Here is a 12,373-nt window from a genome sequence, read left to right as displayed (position 1 = left end):
GCATTTCAATCTATTGATGCTCTCATATCATTTATGTAAATGAAAAGCAGTGGACCCAATACTGAGGCTTGAGGCTCACCATATTTAATTTTTTGAAATTTAGAGAGGATATTTATAATTTTTTTCCATTTTGTGTTTTATTTCCACACACTGCCTCCTGATTTTTACAAAACATTGTATAATGTCAGTTTCTTTTCTCTGATGAAGTTCCTGCAACAATGTATCTTGACACAAACAACCCAAGGCTTTGAATAGATTTAGGAACAAATCACAAAGGCTTTTTGCTCATTTAATACTGTTATTCCTTGCCTCACAAAATCCGCAGTTGCTGACGTGGATGACAGTGGATTACAGAAACCATGTTGGGCGTTGCTTGGAATGCTGTTCCTTTCTATGAAGTGCACCATTCTGTCTTCTATAGCTGTCCCTATTAGTTTCGACAACTCTGAGACTATCATGATGAGAGTGTTATTTTCTGGGTCATACTATGTGCCTCATTTGTACATAGGAATCATTTCACTGGCTTTGAGTGGGTCAAGAAAACATCGTTCTTCCATGGATTTGTTTATTAAAAATGTAAATGGCTCCACTAAATACTGTGAGTAGGACTTAAACTGCTCTGGTAGACGTATTTTCTTATCCTTCTGTATTTTTTGTTTTCATTCTATTGATTATTCTTCCTGGCTTCTCTCATCTTTAGGAAAAAGGAATAAATGTTCTGTTATATTTACCTTTTTTCGTATTATTTTCATTTTATGTGATTTTGTCCCATACGTTTGTCTACTATAGTGATGTAGTACTCATTGAAAATGAAGATTACTTGATACGTGTCTGAAAAGTCCCTTTCTCCGCTTTTAAGAATGAAGTCTCCGTTAATTGTGACACTTTTTTTTACCCGCGTTTATGAAAGTTCTGACAGTCTTTGTTATGTTATATAAATTTTCAGTTGCTTTCTTGAAGTACATGGATTTGGTTTCTTCTAATAATCAGCAGTAAGCTCTCTTTCTGTTCCTATAGACCTCATTTATTAGTTTATTCTGTTTTCTTCCCACTCATGCAAAAGTCTCACTTCCCCTCTTACTCGTTGATCCTTTCCGTGATTCGTTGTCACCTAGCTTCCTTGTTATATTTCTGCTTTTCTTAGGGCATACAGCATTTAAGAAATTTCTGAACAGCAAGGCTCTGAGCACTATAGGACTTAACATCTATGGTCATCAGTCCCCTAGAACTTGAACTACTTAAACCTAACTAACCTAAGGACATCACACAACACCCAGTCATCACGAGGCAGAGAAAATCCCTGACCCACCGGGAATCGAACCCGGGAACCCGGGCGTGGGAAGCGAGAACGCTACCGCACGACCACGATCTGCGGACCTGAACAGCAAGTTTCCGACCATTTATCAATGTTGACATGTACATATTCCTGCATCTTCCTGATCTAAGCATGATATTTGACAATCTTAGATTTGTTTCTTTTATCTATCTTACATCCATAAATGTGACTTCATTGAGTTATGAGTTGTTTATTGTTTATACACTCCTGGAAATTGAAATAAGAACACCGTGAATTCATTGTCCCAGGAAGGGGAAACTTTATTGACACATTCCTGGGGTCAGATACATCACATGATCACACTGACAGAACCACAGGCACATAGACACAGGCAACAGAGCATGCACAATGTCGGCACTAGTACAGTGTATATCCACCTTTCGCAGCAATGCAGGCTGCTATTCTCCCATGGAGACGATCGTAGAGATGCTGGATGTAGTCCTGTGGAACGGCTTGCCATGCCATTTCCACCTGCCGCCTCAGTTGGGCCAGCGTTCGTGCTGGACGTGCAGACCGCGTGAGACGACGCTTCATCCAGTTCCAAACATGCTCAATGGGGGACAGATCCGGAGATCTTGCTGGCCAGGGTAGTTGACTTACACCTTCTAGAGCACGTTGGGTGGCACGGGATACATGCGGACGTGCATTGTCCTGTTGGAACAGCAAGTTCCCTTGCCGGTCTAGGAATGGTAGAACGATGGGTTCGATGACGGTTTGGATGTACCGTGCACTATTCAGTGTCCCCTCGACGATCACCAGTGGTGTACGGCCAGTGTAGGAGATCGCTCCCCACACCATGATGCCGGGTGTTGGCCCTGTGTGCCTCGGTCGTATGCAGTCCTGATTGTGGCGCTCACCTGCACGGCGCCAAACACGCATACGACCATCATTGGCACCAAGGCAGAAGCGACTCTCATCGCTGAAGACGACACGTCTCCATTCGTCCCTCCATTCACGCCTGTCGCGACACCACTGGAGGCGGGCTGCACGATGTTGGGGCGTGAGCGGAAGACGGCCTAACGGTGTGCGGGACCGTAGCCCAGCTTCACGGAGACGGTTGCGAATGGTCCTCGCCGATACCCCAGGAGCAACAGTGTCCCTAATTTGCTGGGAAGTGGCGGTGCGGTCCCCTACGGCACTGCGTAGGATCCTACGGTCTTGGCGTGCATCCGTGCGTCGCTGCGGTCCGGTCCCAGGTCGACGGGCACGTGCACCTTCCGCCGACCACTGGCGACAACATCGATGTACTGTGGAGACCTCACGCCCCACGTGTTGAGCAATTCGGCGGTACGTCCACCCGGCCTCCCGCATGCCCACTATACGCCCTCGCTCAAAGTCCGTCAACTGCACATACGGTTCACGTCCACGCTGTCGCGGCATGCTACCAGTGTTAAAGACTGCGATGGAGATCCGTATGCCACGGCAAACTGGCTGACACTGACGGCGGCGGTGCACAAATGCTGCGCAGCTAGCGCCATTCGACGGCCAACACCGCGGTTCCTGGTGTGTCCGCTGTGCCGTGCGTGTGATCATTGCTTGTACAGCCCTCTCGCAGTGTCCGGAGCAAGTACGGTGGGTCTGACACACCGGTGTCAATGTGTTCTTTTTTCCATTTCCAGGAGTGTAGTATCAATCCGCAATGGTGTGAAATTATAGTATTTAATACCTGAAATTTTTGTATAGGCTGAGGTATGTTTGTGATGACATTATCAACCACGATTTATTAGATAGTAGAGCAACTTGTGGAATTTTTCACTTCTGAACTTAGATTGAGTTTTGATTAAGTCATTCAGGTCACTTCAATGAGAAGTGCCTTTTAGAGTATTAATAATAATATCATCTACTGCCATTACAGAAGTTAATTCCTTCATAGCCTTTTCTAGTAGCTCCTCCAGTTCCTTGAGAAAAAAATCTTACCTGACTGCATGGAGATGTGTAAAGTCCAAGTATTAGTTTCTTTTTCGCGTTTAGCTTTATTTATGCAGCTACTGCTTCAAAGAACATTTTTACTGTTTCTGAATTTCCATGAAATGGTGTCCTTTAGCTCATTTTTCAACTTGCCAGCAACTTCACCCCCTTCATGCACCTGCCAGCTAAAATATGCAATTTTTTTATGACCAGTAATGCTGTGCATTTAATTTCATTTTCTTAAAGTCATGTTCGCTAATTACAAAAATCTCTCGTATTTTTGAAGCAATTAGTAATTCTGTTTCTTCTATTTCGTAGCGGCTTACTACACATATTGGTGTGAAATTCGTTGATAAGGAGCTTTTACCCCTGAGACTTTATTTGCTCTTATACTTTATTTCTTATCTGTACATATAAGAAGAATCATGGTCCTTGAGATATTAGGGCTTCTTGGGTCTTATACTTCTACCACTCACCTCGGTAGCTGCCTGTTTCCTTAATTCTGCTTATGTTCTTTCATCCAATGATACTGCAGTCTCCGAGGCATCCTCGGTTGTCTCTCCAGATGTCGCTGCTGTGGAGGGTAATGTATCTGTAGCTGCACGTTTGCTTTTCTTCACCGACGTTGTTGTTTCAACCTCTGGCAGTGGAGTTGTCCTCAGTTGTTTCTTTTGTCCCTAATCTAGATGATGATGTATCAGCAGGATTTTGCTGTGATTTGATGATTCTTTGGCTGGTTACACTTGGGGAACAGCTCCTCGGCTTCACACGTGTCTACAGTGGTGGCTGTGAAGTCTGCCGTATGCGATGTTTAACTCACTGTCCTACGACAGGAGTCGGACGGCGGCTGGGACTGTGGAGCCAAGTCCCACTAGGAATTAGCCGTGGTGGAAGTAGGTCGGCGGGGCTGTAGCACCAAGTTCCGTGAAGGATATACTGCTGGCAGTAGGCGCAGCCCAGTCTCGAACCCATGGCTGCTGCTGATGTTGCCCAGTCGTCTCGCTGTCTGGCGTAGCTCTGGCGTTGTGGTGTTGCAGCTGGTTTCTGGAGACGAGAAGTGCTTCCTGCCTTAAAATTTATATTTATTTGTCTGTCTACAGTGCCCATTTGTTTCAGTAAAATCCGTCACTTCGTCACATCATCCTAACAAGAGATTCGCCCTGGAGTGGTGACGGCGCCCCTCTTGCTGCAAAGTTACAGCCGTTTACTGCTGTACTCGGCTATCCTTGCTTCGCAATCCACTGGCGTGTCTGTTATTGTACCCCACATGTCGCCACAGTGGCGACTACCGACCCGTGGCTGTTAACGCAACACTTCACGGCTGCTTCCATACTATCACTCCTTACTTTAGCTAAAGACTTCCAATTTTCCGTCCAAAGACTGGGTATCGGCGCTTCACTCTCCAAAGGAGAAGACCTGACTCCTCGAGTCTGTCTTTGACCTGTTTTCCACTAAAGTGATTCTACCCTTTACTCTACAGACAAATATATTTATTACTAGACCTGTTGTTTCTATTCACTAGACTATTATCGAGCTAATCCTGATCTTAAAGAACTACTCTCCATACCTTGCTCGGGGAATCCATTCCACAGGAACTCTGGATGAGAACTGTAAGTGCTTCATCGTCTCAGGTACATATCAGTCACTACGGCGCAAGGAATTGCGACACTTAGGATCACGGTTACTTGACGTCTGCCAACTCGATATTGACTTACACACGGCAGCAATTTTTCTGCTTTGATTCGCCCCTCCTGCGTGGCTATCATCTGACTTAGCAAATGGCCCAGGCTGTGTTCCCTAGTGACGTTATGGAAGGTAAGGTTCCGCTTGGGCAATCTGTCTAGGGTTTCGTTTGGGGAATACAGCTGTGACTGGGGTATATTTAACAGAATCACTCCCATCATAATGGCTGGCAAATGGAACGTAGGTCCTCTAATGTCCCATTTGGTCCCATTGATCAACAATACACTGCCCCGCAACTAAACGGTAAAAACCACCATGATCTTGTCCTGTTCATAGCAACTGGCTAGCACTATCATGTTGTCATATACTGAGAACATCCAGTGGGAACCTGATCTCTAAAAATACGGTTTCGGCTGCAACATCCCTTTCCAACACGTATGTTCCTCCAGTCTACATGTAAATAACTGCGTGACACATGCACTTCCACAAGTGGTGGCATCATGTACCGAGCATATCGTAAGCATCCCAATGTGTCACTGCTGAAGCTCACCCTCGATCATCATCACATGTCGATCGCCATCTTCCGCTAGTAGTAATAGCCCCTCTTCTTTCACTTGCACGAACTTCCCCACGGTCGCTTATTTCATTGCGTTGGTGTACACCGCTTAACATTTAAATAGAGCGTGCTTGTTCGCTACCGGTATCCTAACTGATATATACAATCATACATTATCCGTTATTACCTCCAATGCGCACTACGGTAGCAGAAAGACAGGTTCTGGCTACACGTCTTTACTACTAACTGCAATTCCTGCGGCAACTTTTCCTGATTCTTCCAAGACCCGCTCAAATACTGCTCGGGGGACAGCATGACCAGATTCAATTAACTTCCAGTGAACCGCCTAATACATGGCTTCCTATAAGTTTGTCAGCTCCACTCTTGTATCCTAAATGCCATTTCCCAACGATCACAACAATCTTAACAATCTTGTTGGTGTTATCCTCACATCCAGTACCTGCATTCATGTTTGTACGGCTTCCAATTCTTGATTTAAAGTACTAGCTGAAGCCCTGGCTTAATCCATATAATCCTTGCAAAGCTGCTGAAGCATGTGTGTGTTGTTTAGCACCCGACTCGCAAGATACATGATCAACGTGGAATGGGATTCCACCTTGCTCTGTTCGGCTCGGCCAGCTATTTCGCGGCTTCCGCAGTCATTCAATGTGTGGACGTCACTTCCGACTCCTGTCCTGAACGAGGTTTTCGTTATCCTACCAACTGCATGTATCTACACCTCTTTACCCTCACGTGGCGTGATGGCTGCTGGCACTACTCTGCTTACCAGCTGCATTTGCCCTTCAAACCGCTCACATGCCCCGAGTAATTTCCTATGTTCCTTGGCAACTGCCCCGAGCACCCCTTTTCTGCTCGCTAACTGTTGAGCCCCTGAGAACACCTCTTCAAGCCTCCTTACCTCATTTTGCACTCCCCAAACATACTAAAAACTAAGCTCAGAAAGCAACTATGACCGGCCATTATTACATTTTGTTGCTTAGAAAATACAAGTCCTCTGTTCAAGTGGCGATCCTGCAGCGTCCCCACTCCGCCTCCAATGAAGAGGTACAGCACTGCCAATACTAGTATTCTTCATCTCTGCAGCTCCACCTTACGGCAACCTGAGGACAGGGACCATTGTCACCCAGACAGTACGTCTTCACACAAGTACGTCCGTTCCTCGGTTTCTTCTTCCTCGGTCCTTCCTTATATTCATTCTCATTTCCTGTGGAGCCGCTTCTGGCGCCCCCTTGAATGGTCGTAAATGCACAATATGCACAATTGTTGACTTCCTAGACAATTTTAGCTTGGTATTTACCGGTGAATAAGTCTCAATGACTTGGTAAGGGCTCTGATACCGTGTTACAAACTTCTTCGTCTTTCCCTTCACAATATAAGGGCTAGATAACATCACCCACTGCCCTACTCTGTACTGTGGCAACGTTCCCACTCGCTTCACTGCATCCTTTTGTGTCTCTAACGCTTTTGTATTTGCTCATTGGACCCTTCTCCAACCTTCCTTCACTTTTCTTGCGATTGTCGAGCTGACTCGCCGTTCCTGCCCCCTTTTGCCTAATCATGTCTGAGGATGAGGATGAAGTGGACTTGTTCTTAATTTCTTCGCTCTTAGTAACCGACACAACTCTTTCATCAGGTCTGACATAACGTTTGTCTCCTGGAACGTAATTATCGTTCTTGGCACCCCAAACTTTAATATCCAGCTGTTCACCACTGCTTGTGGAACTGTGACCAATGCCTGGTCCGGCACTGACACCATCTCTACGTAACGAGAGAAATGATCTGTTATGATCAGCACAAAACGATTACCCGCTGGTGTCCGGTTGAATGGTCTTAATATGACCACTGCAATAAAATTAAATGGTTACGTAGCCTCTGGCAACCTTTGCAGTAACACCAGTTTCTGGTTCAAATCTGCCCGCGGCGCACACTGCGCCACTACTACCATATTGATCTACGAGACCCTCTCTACTCTTCCACCAGTTTTTCTCTGCCACTCGCTGATTCATTGCTCTGCAACTCCCATATCCCGACAAGACACGATGATGCATTTTACGCAATACCTTCTCTTTCAGCACTGCTGGCACAACCCTGCCATTCCTTAAAGTCCTGACCAAGTGCTTATGTCGCCGCTATCTTTCTGCACAATCTGTCCGCACTTCCGTGTTTTATCCCATGTTTGTGTGGATTATTTCATACTCAAGTTCACTGAGTTTCAGTGCCAAACTCTTTAATATATATATATATATATATATATATATATATAACGCAAGATGCTGCCTTGGAGCAGTTGCTAAGTTTGAAGGACCCATGCCGTTGATTAAAGAGTTTGGCACTGAAACTCAGTGAACTTGAGTATGAGTATCAACACCAGACTCGACATTAATACTTTCTTCTGTTCGAAAAATGCTCCCTGGCATTCTTATGACCATAAAAAAAATCAACACCCTTGCTTAACAACTGGGTAAGTGGTCGTACTATATCTCCAGAACCCCTCAAAATTTTCTTATAATAATTTGTGAGACTGAGAAAAGATTGCAATTCCGTGGTTGTTCGTGGTACTGGAAAAACTTGTACTGCTCGTACTAACCTCGGATCCGTCCTCATATCATCCTTACCAATAATGTGATCCAATAGCTGACTTCTTCCAGCGCAAAGTGTCATTTTCCCTTGCTGAGTGTCAAACGGCCTATTTGTAGCCTCTTGAATATTTCCCTCAGATGTTGTCCATGTTCTAGCATATCTCTCGAAAAGACGATTATTTCTTCAAAATACAGTAGACAATACTGTGATTGCAAATCTCTCAGCACCTCGTCCAACAACCAGTGGAATGTTTCCGCCGCATTCATCAACCAAAAAGGCATCCTTCTATATTGGTAACGACCCCACAGCGCAGAAACGTTTTTTTCGGTCTATCCTCCAGAGAGACTTCCAGTAGATGGAATTTACTAAGTCAATTGTCGAGAAGTACTGGCTTGGCCCTATATTATCTATCGCCTACGTGATGTTTGGAATCCGCTAAGCATGTGTCACAGTGTTAGTACGTAGGTGGCTGTAATCACGACAGAAGCAATATTTCATAGAGCCGTCTACAGCGTTCTTGGGCACGATTACGATTCCCACCCCAAAGGTGCTATTGCTCTCTTCTATTATCCATCGACCAACTGTTGATTTATAAATGCTTCTAATACTGGTTGCAGTGACCACGGTAGTTTATGGTCTTCAGTAAACCGGTGCTTCGTTCCACATAGGAAGCGCCGTGTGGCCGCGCGGTTTGAGGCGCCCTGTCACGGATGGCGTGGCCCCTCCCACCGGAGGTTCGAATCCTCCATTGGGCACGGGTGTGTATGCTGTTCTTAGCATCAGTTAGTTTAAGTAGCGTGTAACTCTAGGGACCGATGACCTCAGCAGTTTGGTCCCTTATGAATTCACACACACACATTGGAAGCCTGTGCAGCGTGCCTGGTGTAGCAGGCAATGGAACTTGCGAAAAAAATTATCTTGAAACTCCAGCAGCAAGTCTTCACGTCCCTTCTATCCGTCTTTATCTTACTGTGCGGCCATCTTCCTCATCTGGAATGTCCTATACGGCCAACAATGTTCCTTTCAATAACTTCATTTGTATTCTGTATTGTGTGTGTATTGAACCGGGGACCTAGAAAAGACGGAGAGACTTCGTCTCGACGTTGCCCTCAGTGGTTCACAACCCCACAACAGGCCACAGCAGTCCACCCAGCCCACCGCCGCCCCACACCGAACCCAAGATTGGTGTTGTTCGGCCCCCAGGGGACCAGACGAGTACCCAAAATGTTTGCATGGTAGAGTAATTGTGGTGTACGCGTACATAGAGACAGTGTTTCAGTGTTTGAGCATCAATCGCCGACATCGTGTAAGTGAGGCGGACTAAGAGGAAGCAGCTCGCATTCGCCGAGGCAGATGGAAAACCGCCTTAAAAACCATCCACAGGCTGGCCCGCAGACCAGACCTCGACACTAATCCGTCAGGGGACCGGCATGCCTTCCTGCTCGGGAAGCACCGCTTTAGACAGCGCGGCTAGCCAGCCGGGCTAACTTCGCTTCCTCGGCGCTAAAATTATATTTATTGATGGCTACTACCTTGCCTCCGTCCCTCTCCTGTGCGCATACAATACATCGCTTTATTAAACAACATGCTGTTATGAAACGTCCCCTTAAAACAATTGTACACGACTGTGCTTAAACTGACACACAATATTTTTAGCGCAACGCAATCTGACTTTCAAAAATCCCTACAAAAGAATGGCCCTGACTAACATTAACCTATACCTTTCACAAATCACTTACCTCACAAAAATCTTCGTTACTGGAACTACTGCAATACAGCGAGCGCCACTACTGCCAGCTAAATAAAAGATTCAAGCTACTGAAGGCACTAACTACTGATAGGCATAGTTAGCAAATGAAAGATTTTAGTAGAGAACAAACAATGTATTTACCTTAATAGTCATAAAATATATAGCAGTTCATGACAAATTTCAAAACTCCGCCATCTCTCTCCCGACATCCACCACTCCTGGCGGCTCACCTCCAACTGCGCAACGCTACGCGCTGTTCACATCCAGCTGCCGCTGCCCAACACTACAATGGCAGACAACAATGCAAACTAGCCACAGACTGCACACAGCACAGCCAGTGATTTTCATACAGAGCGCTACGTAACGTTGCCAATAAGAAAACATAAACAGCCTACTTACACTGTATCCATTACTTCATAATCTTTCACGAATGCCACTATACCCAACACATTAACTGGTAACATGGGCTTCAAATTCACCCACAGTGACTTTCCAGTGCCTCCCGCTACACAGTCATGCCCCACGTCCAAACACAATATAACCTCGGCATCTCAATCGAAAACTTCATCATTATGGACCCCAATTCTCGTATATCATTATCCAACGATTCCTATACACTAACTCTCTTAAGGCCACTGACATATGCGCTCTTGTGTCCAATAAAATCTTTATAGTCTCTACCATTCCCCCTCTGCATTCGTTTTCACTTCATTTATTTTCACCCCGGATCTCCTGTTGATGGCCCTGGGGCTCCTTCTGAAGGGGCTCCGGAACGCCCTATACTTGCAATGTTAAAATAACGCTTATAAATTACATCTTTCCTCACAAAGTATTTGAGGTAGGAAGTTGAACTTTTTACAGATTATTTATTGGAATATGGGCTACAACTTAACACAGGGATTTTACAAAATTTTAGTTCAGTTATTAAAGATGATTTTTTTTCAATTGTAATGAAAATTCACAACATTTTTTTGCAATTTTTTATTTATATATTCAAAAATATACAGTTTTTTGGAAAAAGGCTGTGTTAAATTAGGCAGAAGGTACTGTGTAACATTTACTGAAAGTTTGAAACAAATATGTTTGGAAGATCCTTAGAAAACATGTAATTAGTATGAGAAAATAAAAGTTTTGGGAATCGAGCGACAAAGATTGGATTAACTTTTTAGTGCATTCCAGGTCCATAGGATGGATTATCTTCATCCTCTGCAAACTCCTCCTCCAGCTTCCTCTTGTTCCTCCTCCTGTTTACTCTTGCTTGTATTTCTAGATTCTTTACAGCCCTGTTTGCAGCCCGAAGGCGTTCCTTGTCTAAAGCAAGCATCGCTCGTACCATGTTAGAACCTATCTTCATTCCCATATTTCTAAATACCTTGGACCTTACAATGTTGCCATCATTGAAAGTCGCAACAGCAACTTTACTTTTACTCATTATTATACTTCAGCAAAACAGAGACTCAAGAAACAGAATTACTTACGAATATTTTCGAGATAACGACAGAGTAAATAAACATGAAACAATCGACAATCACACCAGCGATATATATTGAACCATCACAGGTTATCCACAACACATACTTTATCTCACATCACTAAAATGTACCTGATGAACACGGACGTTAATAATAACACCATTTGACAGCAGTTTAACAGCGCCAGAGTGGGTCACGCCCATGTAGAACACATTTCAAAAAAATTTTAAAAATAGTTGTAGTCTTCGGAATTCAATAAATTATATATCTATTAAAAGGTAATAGTCTGCAGATTCAGAAAACGTAAAAAAGTAAAAATTGAACTTTTCATGATTTTGAGCCTTTCCGGAGCCCCTTAAGGTTAACTGATTTTTCCAACCCTCTGGACCTATTCTGTCACTATCCCCATATCCCTGTCTATGACCTACATCTCCCCTACAAGCGTTCCCGTTAAATTTCTGGTAACCCCTGTTATCCGCATCACTTCTTCGTGGCACTGCATCTGCGCACTGCCAGTTCGGCCACAATTAAAACACTCTACATTTGATACAAACAGGTGTCTTCGATCCCTCAATTTATTGATTTCCTCCAACGCCAAAAGGTCCCCTGCGTGGAGATCGTTAGGCGCCCCTGTGAGCATCCTCCTCCACATTTCTGCTGCTGAACCACTCAGAACACCATCAAGTGATGTTGCTGGGCCGCTTGCAGTGCCACTTTGTTCACCTCATCGTTCTGTGACAATTCATAAGAGTGTACCTCCATCTTCCTAATTCAATGAGCAAAGTATTCCACTGTCTCAGTAAGCTTTCTTGACAATATACCCAACTGTTCACGAAAAATCCGTGCTCTGTTTTGTATTCTATACCGCTGACCCAATCGCTGCCTTAGCTGATCAAAAGCTTCTCCACCTCACACTACTTCTGTGCACCTCATTAACAACTTCAGCTCTCCCGTTAAACGTAATTTTGCAATCTGCAATAATTGTTTATCCGACAAACCAACTGGAGATCCTCTAGAAACGCTAACACGTACTCAGACGCCCAATCAGAGAAGAGAAAAACAACGTA

The 12,373-nt window shown here is 44.6% G+C and overlaps 1 protein-coding gene across 1 annotated transcript in view; it reads left to right on the top strand.

Moving 5' to 3' along the window:
• The window catches only part of LOC126184477 (dynein axonemal heavy chain 7-like), a 1,143,184-nt gene that overhangs the window by 254,145 nt on the left and 876,666 nt on the right, over nt 1-12,373 (top strand). The window lies entirely within an intron of this gene.

This window comes from Schistocerca cancellata, chromosome 4 (genome assembly GCF_023864275.1).
Source record: "Schistocerca cancellata isolate TAMUIC-IGC-003103 chromosome 4, iqSchCanc2.1, whole genome shotgun sequence".
Taxonomy (NCBI): domain Eukaryota; kingdom Metazoa; phylum Arthropoda; class Insecta; order Orthoptera; family Acrididae; genus Schistocerca; species Schistocerca cancellata.
This window is presented reverse-complemented; position numbering and strand designations above follow the sequence as displayed.